The following is a 13,079-nucleotide window of genomic DNA, read 5'->3' on the forward strand; positions in this document are numbered from 1 at the left end:
AATAGTTCATTTATCTATAATTAACATTATTCGACAGTATTTTTAAGCTATTTTAACAAAAATTATCATTTTTCTAAGTTTATTTTGTAAATACTTTCGAAATGTACTCCTTGGCAACACTGTGTGGTGAGAGAGCAATCAGCTGACAGGGTATTACGGGATTTTTTTAAAATCGTGAAATAAAATCTACGGTACTACGATAGGGAAGGAAGGAACTTTTCATATACATGGGGTTCTAATTAGTTTGATCGTAACAGCTGACAGAGGATAGCGTTTATGGCGTTCACTGTTTTCAGCATTATTAATCTGTTTACGGTTAAAGATTTTGAATACTTCATTAAATTTAACATGGATATTGTACGCTTCCCGAAGAAAAATACAATTTAACTGGGGTTTAACTTTATTTTTGCTCCTTACTTATGTACCTATGTACATACATACATATACTATGACATGTGTAATTGAAATAAAGACGTTTTTCTCAAAATTTTTTATATATTTGGTTATAAATACAAAAACATCCAGTTTTAAACTTATCAGAATGTTTGACTTCGATTCATAGTTCCCTTGATTGCTTTCTCTGCTAGTAAATTTATAATCGATATGTGATATTATATTATCAATAACGCTTTTCCGTCCACATTTGGACTTTTTACATTTACTTCGATTGATATAAAAGAGGTTGTCTGTAAAGTCGGTTTACTGACGATAGTTTAACGTGATAACATCATAAGAAAATACTGATTGAATGGTTGCATTTTTCAAAAGAAAATTTTAATTTTATTTGTTTGATAGATATTTTGTATGGATATAGAGAATGAGTTAACATTAACATAACATAACATAGCATAACATAACATAACATAACATAACATAACATAACATAACATAACATAACATAACATAACATAACATAACATAACATAACATAACATAACATAACATAACATAACATAACATAACATAACATAACATAACATAACATAACATAACATAACATAACATAACATAACATAACATAACATAACATAACATAACATAACATAACATAACATAACATAACATAACATAACATAACATAACATAACATAACATAACATAACATAACATAACATAACATAACATAACATAACATAACATAACATAACATAACATATAACATAACATAACATGCTGTTCAAGCAAGGTCACGACGCATGAGCAAGATAACGACGCATTTTTTGGTGCGTGCAGCCGGCTACATAGAATTATAAGACGTTATCACGTCAAAAAATAATAATAACATTAAAACAACAGGTATTATTAACAAACTTGGTTTTATTTTAAATTCTTCAAGTAAATCAAATTAATAAAAATCAATAAGAAGGCATATGCAAATACAAATACGTGAATTAATATATGTACATATGCGCATATACATACACATATACGCTCACTTAAGTAGGAGAGAGCAAGATGTCGAACGTTGCCGTTCGTTTGCTTTGTCGTTCGTTCCGCGCTTTCGCTTGCAGTTCATTCAAGGTAACGGCAATGAGCAAGGTAACGACACATGAGCAAGGTAACGGCAATGGGCAAGGTAACACTAATGAGTAAGGTAACGGCAATGAGCAAGGTAACACTAATGAGCAAGGTAACGACACATTTTTTCATGCGTGCAGCCTGTTAAATCGAATTATAAGACGTTATCACGTCAATAGACAAAAACGATTCGTGCTTAATGCTCACACAGTGCATTTTTGTTTCCTTGTGCTTACTTCCTGTACGCGAAACATTTGTGCTTAATACATATTTTCTCATCTGCCAAAGTTCCTTCTTCGCAAATTGCCTCTTCCGTGTCAGCGTCAAATTCTGTTATCCTAAAAGTGTTCAGACAGCCGTCATGCAATGTCTCTGCATAATGGGTGATTATAATTAGTTACGGGTCTGTGACTTCACCATCCTCGTCGTCTTTTATCGTTATCATTTCAAAATCATTTTCACAATTCGGTTCGACTTTAATCGTCAGTTCATCCTTGATGGTAACAGTCGTGGACTCTGACTTTTCAGAAGCACCTTCAGCTGACTTGCATTCCTTCGCTTTCGGAGGTCCGTATACTTTTCTGGATTCTTCTGCAGTTATGTTTTCAGCATCCCTTTTCCCGCATTGGATATTTGCTGCATTCTTTAATTTCGCATATGCTTCTTTGTCAACATTGGTTTACTATATGCTTTATAACTTTTTAATCCATGTTTGATTGCATGACTTCGTATTGTACTTGAATCAACATTCAAATTAAGAGTTTTAAGTATTTCTTTTGAAGAAATAAATGGGCTTTTTTAGTCAATTTTTGACGTGATAACGTCTTATAATTCGATGTAGCCGGCTGCACGCACCAAAAAGAGGTTGTCTGTAAAGTCGGTTTACTGACGATAGTTTAACGGGACAACGTCATAAGAAAATATTGATGGAATGGTTGCAATTTGCAAAACAAAATTTTAATTTTATTTGTTTGATAGATATTTTGTATGGATATAGAGAAGGAGGTAAATGGAATCGTAATGGAATTGATCAAGTTACATATACACAAACGTGAAAAATTTCGAAACATTTATCAAATTCATGAAAGATATGTTCAATTTCGATTGTGCATCAGACGTTAATAAGTCAACAACACTAAGAGGCACCATCATCGATTTGACTTTTTCAAGAAGCAGGCGAAAATTTGGGCTAAAAATCGCGGAGTTTTTATTCTAAATTTTCAGTATTTGTAAAAATATTTGTTTTTGTATCATGTATTTATATATGTATATGTATTTGAAAACAAAAAAGCGCCGCAGGCGAAAATTCGGACTAAAAATCGCGCGATTTTTATTCCAAATTTTCAGTATTTGTAAAAATATTTTTAAATAAAAATATATATGTGTGTATATATATAAATAAATATATTCGAAATCAAAAAAGCGCCTCTATAAATAATAAAAGAATTGTTCCCTTTTGTTGAGTGGGTTTTCCTTATTTCGCTTTGTTCTTCTCTCTCTCATCGTTCGTTTGACAGTTCGCTCCTCACATTTATTCTGCACAGTATTACAAATGTTTAGTAGAACAGTTTAGCAGAACATTTGTAATATAGAATTTTAATAGAATTTGGAGTATTATTTAGCTTTAAATCGAGTCTTCATTTAATAAAGAATGTTTATAAGTGAATATTGGTACTTTTCTGTGTTTGTATTTAAGTGAAATAAGCGTCTGTAATAGGGCATTTTTTCAAGCTCATGCAAAAAAGAAGTATTTTTAACGCTAAATATTGCTATTAACTTTTAATTGCAATTTATGAAAATTACTTTAAATCAAAAGGCTGATATAGTGACTACATTTGCGGTTTATAATTTTTAATGGTAGCAATGGAAAGCTCAGCCAATTTCTATATAAGCTTTAAAGCTTGAAACATATACAAATTTCAAAAACAATTATACATTTGTTGCTGCTTCAGGCGAAATATGAAAATACACAAGAGCAACCAACAACTAAACATCTGTTTTGTAGATGGTGCTACCAGATTTGCAAAACATATTCGTTTGCTGTCAATATGCAACAATCGATTTTTTTGTACAGAGCAGAGCGAGCACAGGGAGCAAAGGATTCATAGAAATCAGATTACTTTAATATTGCTTATATATATAAATAAATAAGTATTATGTGAATAATACTTATTGTTAATTAATATTTGGTTTTTCAGTGTTTTTCCAACCGGGAGAAACTGTTATATTATCTTGAGAAATCTAATTTTACTTGTCTAAAAGTACGTTCACATATGCATTAATTACCAACAAATCCACAGAATTAATCTAGCCGTTCACATATGGCAGATTACCTGCAAAATTGACAATCAGCTGTCAATACTGTTGTGAAAGGTTTTTCGTCATATTTATTATTATTCCATCGATCCACATTTCCAAACATTCATTGGAGAGCTACTGTCGTAAGGCACAAACGTCAGTATAAGTTTTTTATTTGAAGCGTAAACAACAATATTTTTACCACACTTGAAAATGTCGAATTTCGTGCCAAATAATGTGTTTTTGCGGGGAATTCTTCTTCATTATTTTAATATGAAGAAAAAAGCAGCCGAAAGTCATCGTATCTTGGTGGAAGTTTATGGTGAGCATGCTCTAGCTGAGCGAACGTGCCAGAAGTGGTTTGCACGCTTTAAAGTGGTGATTTTGGCTTGGAAGACGAAGAACGCGAGGGTGCGCCGCCAAAGTTCATGGATACCGAATTGGAGGAATTGCTCGATCAAGATCCGGCTCAAACGCAAGAAGAGGTTGCAAAAACTTTGGGAGTTGATCAATCAACCATTTCCAAACGTTTAAAAGCCATGGGAATGATCCGAAAGGTAGGCCATTGGGTGCCGTATGAATTGAAGCCAAGAGACGTTGAACGCCGTTTTATGGCATGCGAACAACTGCTTCAACGGCACAAAAGAAAGGGTTTTTTGCATCGAATTGTGACTGGCGATGAAAAGTGGGTCCATTACGACAATCCAAAACGTCGGGCAACGTATGGATACCCTGGCCATGCTTCAACATCGACGTCGGCGCAGAATATTCATGGCCTGAAGGTTATGCTGTGTATCTGGTGGGACCAGCTGGGTGTTGTGTATTATGAGCTACTGAAACCGAATGAAACGATTACGGGGGATGTCTACCGACGACAATTGATGCGTTTGAGCCGAGCACTGCGAGAAAAACGGCCGCAATACGCCGATAGACACGACAAAGTTATTTTGCAACATGACAATGCTCGGCCACATGTTGCACAAGTGGTCAAAACATACTTAGAAACGCTCAAATGGGATGTCCTACCCCACCCGCCGTATAGTCCAGACCTTGCGCCATCCGATTACTATCTCTTCCGATCGATGCAACATGGCCTGGCTGACCAGCACTTCCGTAATTACGATGAAGTCAAAAAATGGATCGATTCGTGGATTGCGGCAAAACCGACCGAATTTTTCACAAAGGGAATCCGTGAATTGCCAGAAAGATGGGAAAAAGTAGTAGTAAGCGATGGACAATACTTTGAATATTAAATTTGTAAGCATTTTACGTCAATAAAGTTTCAAATTTCGAAAAAAACCGCACGAACTTATTCATAGTCCTATTATTTTGGTGGAATATTTCGGTATCTTGTTTGTTTAATTATTATTAACGATATGAAGAAAAGACAAGAAGAAGGAATAGCTAAATTAATTGTGCTATTGGCTGCTAGTAATAAACAGTTGGAGAAAATCCCTAAACGACAATTTTTGAGGTTTCAAAAAAGTATGGCAACAATACGTATTCTTAATTCGATATTACATTTTATAATAAGTAATAAGAGGATGGAGGACGGTTCCATATGTAGAAGTCCACGCAAGTCCGGAAAGTTATTGATCGTCATTCACTTGGGAGTGGACAGACGATTCTTTTGCATAGTTCAAGTAGTTCACAACTCCCGGCATTAGCCCACGTAACCTCTGGGTAGCTTCCGAACACCCGTTCGGGAGGGAGCTAACGTGAGAAGGCGAAACATTCCAGGATAGCTGGTTGTGCGCTGGGTTTGGGACCCGCCAGTTAAAAATCCCCCCGATGAAGACATGCACAAAGCCTCGGATGAGAACTCCCTACATTGATGACGGCCCCTGCAAACGAAATAAGGACTGCGGTTTTAGGGCATGCACTTGGAATGTCCGGTCCCTTAATGGAGAAGGTGCCTCTGCCCGGCTGGTTGATGGCCTCGTGAGAGTAAAGGCTGACATCACTGCCATCCAAGAGATGCGATGGACGGGGCAAGGAAAGAAAACCATAGGACCTTGCGACGTCTACTACAGCTGCCATGTAAAGGAGCGCAAATTCGGTGTCGGATTTGTTGTGGGAGAGAGACTTCGTCGCCAAGTACTGTCGTTCACTCCGGTGGACGAGCGTCTCGCAACAATCCGCATCAAAGCCCGTTTTTTTAACATATCGCTAATTTGCGCCCACGCCCCGACGGAAGAGAAAGACGATGCGACCAAAGATTTCTTCTATGAGCGCCTGGAAGGCTCCTATGAGCGTTGCTCCCGCCACGACATAAAAATCGAACTTGGTGACTTCAGCGCCAGGGTGGGCAAGGAGGGATTTTTTGATCCCACAGTCGAAAAATTCAGCCTGCACAACGAAACATCCGGTAACGGACAGAGGCTGATCGACTTTGCCGGGGCCCGAAACATGGTAGTCTGCAGCACCAGATTCCAGCATAAGAAGATTCACCAAGCCACCTGGCTGTCTCCTGATCGAAAAACACGAAACCAGATCGATCATGTTGTCATAGATGGAAGACACGCTTCTAGTTTTTTAGATGTACGTACGATCTGAGGGCCCAACATCGACTCGGATCATTACCTTGTTGCAGCCCATCTACGATCATGCCTCCGTGCAGCAAAAAACGTACATTTACCTACGCAAAGAATGTTCGACATCGAAAAGCTGCAATCGCAATAGACAGAGAGAAGATTCGCCGCCCGACTCTCACTCCTGCTCTCAGAGAGTACTGGCCAACAAATCGGCATGCATGAGCGATGAAGCAACATTTCTCGTTCCCGCCGAAGAAGAAATCGGATTCCGGCGAGTCCGAAAAAGCCCGATCGAGCGCAACGCGAGCCAAGTGGGATCGCTGCAGAGAGCTAAAAAAGGAAGAGAGACGTATTACCCGACAGAAGAAACGAGAGGCTGAAATACGTGAGTGAGAGGAGCTTGAGATGCTGGCCAACAGGAACAACGCCCGAAAATTTTACCAGAGAGTTCGGCGGCTTACAAAAGGTTTTAAGACCGGGGCGTTAACCTGTAAGAACAAAGACGGCGATCTGGTGACTGACATCCACAGCAATCTTAAATTATGGAGGGAACACTTCTCGAACCTGTTAAACAGTGATAGCTGCGCATGTCACAGAGAATGTGAAGATCCCGATACCGAAATTGTTGACGACGGAATTATCGTTCCGCTACCCGACCATAACGAGGTGAGAATCGCGATATCACGGCTAAAGAACAACAAAGCCGCGGGCGCCGACGGACTGCCGGCTGAGCTATTCAAACATGGCGGCGAGGAGCTGGTAAGGTGCATGCATCAGCTCCTATGCAAAATATGGTCGGATGAAAGCATGCCTGCCGATTGGAATTTAAGTGTGCTCTGCCCAATCCATAAGAAGGGTGATCCTGCAATCTGTACCAATTACCGCGCGATTAGTATTCTAAATATTGCCTATAAGGTTCTAGCGTGCGTATTGTGTGAAAGGCTGAAGCCCACCGTCAACCAAGTGATTGAACCTCAGTGTGGCTTTAGACCTGGAAAGTCTACCATCGACCAAATATTCACAATACGCCAAATCTTGGAAAAGACCCATGAAAGGAGAATCGACACACACCATCTTTTCGTCGACTTCAAAGCTGCATTCGACAGTACGGAAAGGAGTTACCTGTATGCCGCGATGTCTGAATTTACTATCCCCGCAAAACTAATACGGCTTTGCAAGATGACCTTGCTCAACACCAGCAGCGCCGTCAGAATTGGGAAGGACCTTTCCGAGCCGTTTGATACCAAACGAGGTTTCAGACAGGGTAACTCGCTGTCGTGTGACTTCTTTAACCTGATGTTCGAGAGCATCGTATGAGCCGTAGAACTTAATCGCTCAGGCACAATATTTTATAAGAGCGTACAATTGTTGGCGTATGCCGATGATATTGACATCATCGGCCTTAACAACCGCGTTGTTAGTTCTGCCTTCTCCAAACTGGATAAAGAGGCAAAGCGAATGGGTTTGGTGGTGAACCAGGACAAAACGAAGTATCTCCTGTCATCAAACAAACAGTCGGCGCACTCGCGTTTCGGCACCCATGTCACTGTTGACAGCTATGATTTTGAGGTTGTAAAAGACTTCGTATATTTAGAAACCAGCATTAACACCGATACCAATGCCAGTCTTGAAATCGAACGTAGAATCTCTCTTGCCAACAAGTGCTACTTTGGCTAAGTAAAGTCCTCTCTCGACGATCAAAACTAGCACTCTACAAAGCTCTCATCATGCCCGTACAAACGTATGGCGCAGAAGCGTGGACGATGGCAACATTCGATAAAGCGACGCTTGGAGTATTTGAGAGAAAAATTCTGCGCAAGATATTTGCACGTTGGCAACGGCGAATATCGCAGCGAAAAGATCTAGCGGCTACGTTGGCTGGGTCATGGATACAAACGCTCCGACTCTGAAAGTGTTCGATGCGGTACCAGCAGATGGTAGCAGAGGAAGAGGAAGGCCCCCTCTGCGTTCGAAAGATCAAATGGAGAAGGACTTGGCTTCACTTGGTATGTCCAATTGACGCCGGTTAGCACGAAAAAGGAACGACTGGCGAGCTTTGTTAAACTTGGTCAAAATCGCGTAAGCGGTTATCGTGCCAATTAAAAAGAATAAGAGGACACACGTTTATGGACACACGCTTTTTTTCTGTTATAAGAGTGTATAGTATAATACCTAACAAACGTTTTATTAGAATTATGTCTATATATATTAGTAAACCATTTTTCTTTGCCGGCATCCACATTAGTTAGGGGGCGTCCATAAATTACGTGAGGTGTTTTTTTTAATTTTCTATACCTCCCTCCCCCCCTGGTGAGATGTCGTGAGATTTTATTCAACCCCCTCCCCCATCCCCTAATCTCACGTGAGATTTTTCAAAATGAGGGTTTCTTATGTAAACGCGTTGGATTGAAAAAAAATTGCTTCGTGCTTTTATTTACGACTAGTTAAGACTAGTAATCAATATTGCTGAGAGTTATAAGTGTAATAAAAATTTAACAATAGAAGACTTAAATCGTAACTACTGCGATTAAAAAAAGAATGTCTACTCTAATTCAGTCCATGGAGAATCATGTGCGGTTTCAAGAGAGACTATTGGGACCAACATGTCCATAAGATTTCCAGTAAAATCATCTGCTCCTTCAACTTCGTTCTGATCTATCCACTCTAAGCCGTTGACGCTTGCGCACAGTAACTCATTAGCTCGTCTTGTGACAATCCGTGAGGGTCGCACTTTGCGGAACATACGCGCTTGCTTAGCTGGTGCAATGTGAGCTGCTCGCCCGTGCTCTGCAGCTCTTGTGATAGATGCGAAGTAAATACCGCATGTACTGCAGCATATTTTCTCTAAATCATCACGTATACTTGGGCAATAGAGATCATAAGGCGTGCTGATAAAGGCATTCAGCGGTAGAATCGGTAGGCGTATTAGAAATGGAGCAAATGACTTTCCGTCATGTTCTTTAAAGTCCGAAATTGTCAAACGTCCATCAACCTGAGTAATAGGGTGTGGAGGTGGCAGAAAACGGTCGTGAAGAATCATATGCAGATCACTCCGGCGTGCGCTGCAGCAATCTGTTTCTTCATAGTATCTTGACGTACGTTAGATGGTGTAGTGTTCGACATAGCTTCATCCACATCATCGCTGATCACAAGAAGCTGATTTTGAATTACGTGAAAACAGTGAAGAAAATGACCGCGCTAATATTTTGTAGTTATGATTTTAGCATATTTTATCAAGAATTTCACTGTTTCAGTTTTTTTTTATGCTATTAATTGTAACAATAAACTTTATATAAAAAAAAGTATTTTCTTAAAAAAATATATATTTAACCTACCTTTTGAAGGAATGCTAAAGTAGTCCGAACTTTTCTCTCAGTGGATTCCCTGAGAAGCCGTTCAATCTCATGTTTAATGTGATGTATTAACTCTTCTTTCTTCGGGAATTTTTGCTTCGCAGTATTTCATAATTTTATCACATCGTCGTGGCAGGACTTCTTCGCCTTAAAGACGTATCTTTTAACGTTTGCGTTATAAAAATCTTGATAACTCATTTTAAATTAGTAAGAGCATGAACTGAGTCGAGTAAAACATTTACAAGAATAAACAAAGAAGGTTGGAACCTGTCCGTGTGTCGCTGCCACTCAGCTCGTACGCTCTTGTTCATTCAGTCGCGCGTTCGGCTGATAGTGGCGCGAAAACAAACGACGGGCTACACTGTACCGTAAATTCAGATTAAATTGAGCTATTTGGTATAAAACAAATATGGTGGTTTGACAGTAGTAATGTACATATAACGTCGAAGTATGAATGAAATTATTTTCTTTCGAACGAATTAGTGAATGACCTTAATCATACTACGATTACGCTTAAGATTAAATCTTAAGCATGTACAATCTGGATAATGGACCAAAATAGTATAATTTTTTTTGTTTCTATCAGAAAAAAAATTGCGTGATATTTGCCGAGACCCCCCCTCTCTCCAACGTAAGATTAGATGAGATTTGACTCGACCCCCTCCCCCCTTAAAACATCTCACGTAATTTATGGACGCCCCCTTAGTTCCTACTTTGATGTTTCTCTTTTCATTCGTAAAAATAATGATCTATTACGCAGAAAGCACAGGGTTGTATATAGAAAAGTATGGTTATTATCTAGGACTATTTTATAATCTCAGATTTTGGGAAAGAAGTTTTGTATGGGAAATCTCGCTTTTTAATTACGGATTGGGAGTTATGCACGAAAAAATAGATCATCTACTTATATGTGAACGTATTATAATACTAAATGCCTTGCAGCTACTTTGGTAAATCCCTTTTTAAGACTACGTGATCAGCATGAAAATGATTTTTAAAATTTGTACTTCAGGCTATGATTTAGCTTCGATTAGGTGTCCACCAAATGGTGAAAATTTTTCGAAGAAGTAAAAACCTAGAATTGAAAAAACAAATTTCTCGTTCCAGAAGAATGCAATACTGTTAAAAACAAACTCCAACAAAATTATTATTTTTATTTTACATGGTAATACAGGGTCGTCCATTTACCGTTTGGTAGATGTCTGTTGTTCTCACGACAGTCCTTACGGAATGACCCGGATTAATATGCAGCCAAGGACTGTCACTCCAGCAGCATTCCCCGTACATGCATTGGGAATGTTTATGCTGCTACAAAAGAAAAAAAATCGTTGAACTTTAATTTCATTCGGCTATAAATAAAAAACACATGCATATTTTTCAATGAGTTTTTTTATTGAAAATAATAAATTTTAAAATAGCTTCCATTATGCCATTTTTAACTACACTTTCAAAATGTTCGGCATCTCAGCAAAGACAACTTTCAAGTTTTATTAATTTTCAACTCACGATGTAGGGAATATAACATAAAGATGGTTCAGCTACTTTATTCTTCATTGAAGTTGACATTGATATCAGCACAGAAAATAAACAAATCTTTGTGTGCAAGCAGAGAACGTTGATTTACATATGTTTCTAGAAAGCCCCAAAGCATCAGTTAGATAGCCAGCTATGTTACGAGCATAATTCATACAGTTGGAGGACACACGCAGAAAGGTAATGGTATTACTGATTTAATGCCTTGCTTTGATTTATTTTTGGCGGATTCAAATTTTGTTTGCGGAATGAAATTTCGGCTGCGGAAACGTTTAGAATGTTGAAGAAGGCATTTGGTGATTCGACCATGTCGCAGAAAAATGTTTATATAGTAAGTGGTACGAAGACTTCAAAGAGGGTCGGGAACGTGTTGATGACTTGGAGCGCTCCGGACGACCATCGACGTACGAAAAGTCAAATCTCGTTTGGTACCGAAAACTCTCAATTTCTTGGAAAAAAGTCGTCGCGTTGATGTGTGTGAAACAATGCTTTCAGACTATCAGGACAAGCTCAAATGCATCATTACGTGAGATGAGACTTGGATTTATGCTTACTACCCTGAAACAACCGACCAATCAAGCGAATATCGTGCTAAAGGCGAGGCCAGACCGAAAAGAGCACGTCAAAGTCGTTCAAAAATAAAGGTCATGATGACAGTTTTTTTCGATTTTCGTGGTGTGGTGAACTATGAATTGCTTCCAATAAGGAATATTATTTGAGCGTTATGCTTCGTTTACGTGAAGCAATTCGTCTAAAAAGACCAGAATTATGGGCCAACAACTCTTGGTTTTTGCATCACGATAATGCAACGTCTCACACTGCACTCGCTCTTCGTGACCATTTCGCCAAAAATTCCACGCATATCGTTCCGCAACCACGGTATTCACCTGATTTGGCTCCGTGTGGCTTCTGGCTATTCCCAAAACTCAAGAGACCACTTCGGGGAACGCGTTTCGAGTCGATTGATAAAAGCTGAATCGAAGAAGGTGCTGATGGCTATACCGGAAATGGACTATTTGGCATGTTTCGGGGATTGTAAAAATCGTTGGCATAAGTGTATTTCATTGAGAGGGGATTATTTTGAAGGGGATGAAATTGATTTACAAGAATAAATAAAGATTTTTCATTTTACAACCAAATTCACCTTACTTTTTGCCCACAGTAAAAAAAAGAAAATATCCTATAAGGATAATGGAAAACTTTTTGCATTGTCATCGGTCCTTGGTAGGTGTGCAAAATTGCAAGTCGATCAGATTTTTAGAAGCCAGTGAAAATTAAGCTCAAGGATTCCGTTACCTACATACATACATACAACCCGAGCTAATAAAAGTGTGTTAAAAATGAGAAAACGTACAATGAAGTGGAAAAAACTGTTGGTTGCTCGGCCACCATGATACGAAACGCCATTACACATCAAAGTAAACCGGAAAAAAGGGGCGGCAAGCATAAATTATCAACGACTACCACACGTCGAATTATTAAATATTCGAAGACTCATCCCACAATGTCAGCTGTCGAAATTTTACGCGACCTGAAGTTACCATGTAGTGTGCATACAGTAAGGAGACGGCTTCGAGAACATAACCTTTATGCTAGAAGTCCACGTAAGGTTCCGCTTTAAAAAAAAAATCATGTGGTACGTAGATTAGATTTTGCCAAAAAACATCTCGATTGGCCTTTTCAAAGTGAAGGAACATTTTGTAGACGGATGAGTCAAAAATTGTTTTGTACGGTGGAAAAGGCTCTCGACAGTTTGCAAGACGCCCACCAAATACGAGTATGGAATATCATCCGCGATATATCATATATCGAATATCATCCGAAATATCATCAAAGACGTTGA

The sequence above is a fragment of the Anastrepha obliqua genome, chromosome 1 (assembly GCF_027943255.1).
Source record: "Anastrepha obliqua isolate idAnaObli1 chromosome 1, idAnaObli1_1.0, whole genome shotgun sequence".
Taxonomy (NCBI): Eukaryota; Metazoa; Arthropoda; class Insecta; order Diptera; family Tephritidae; genus Anastrepha; species Anastrepha obliqua.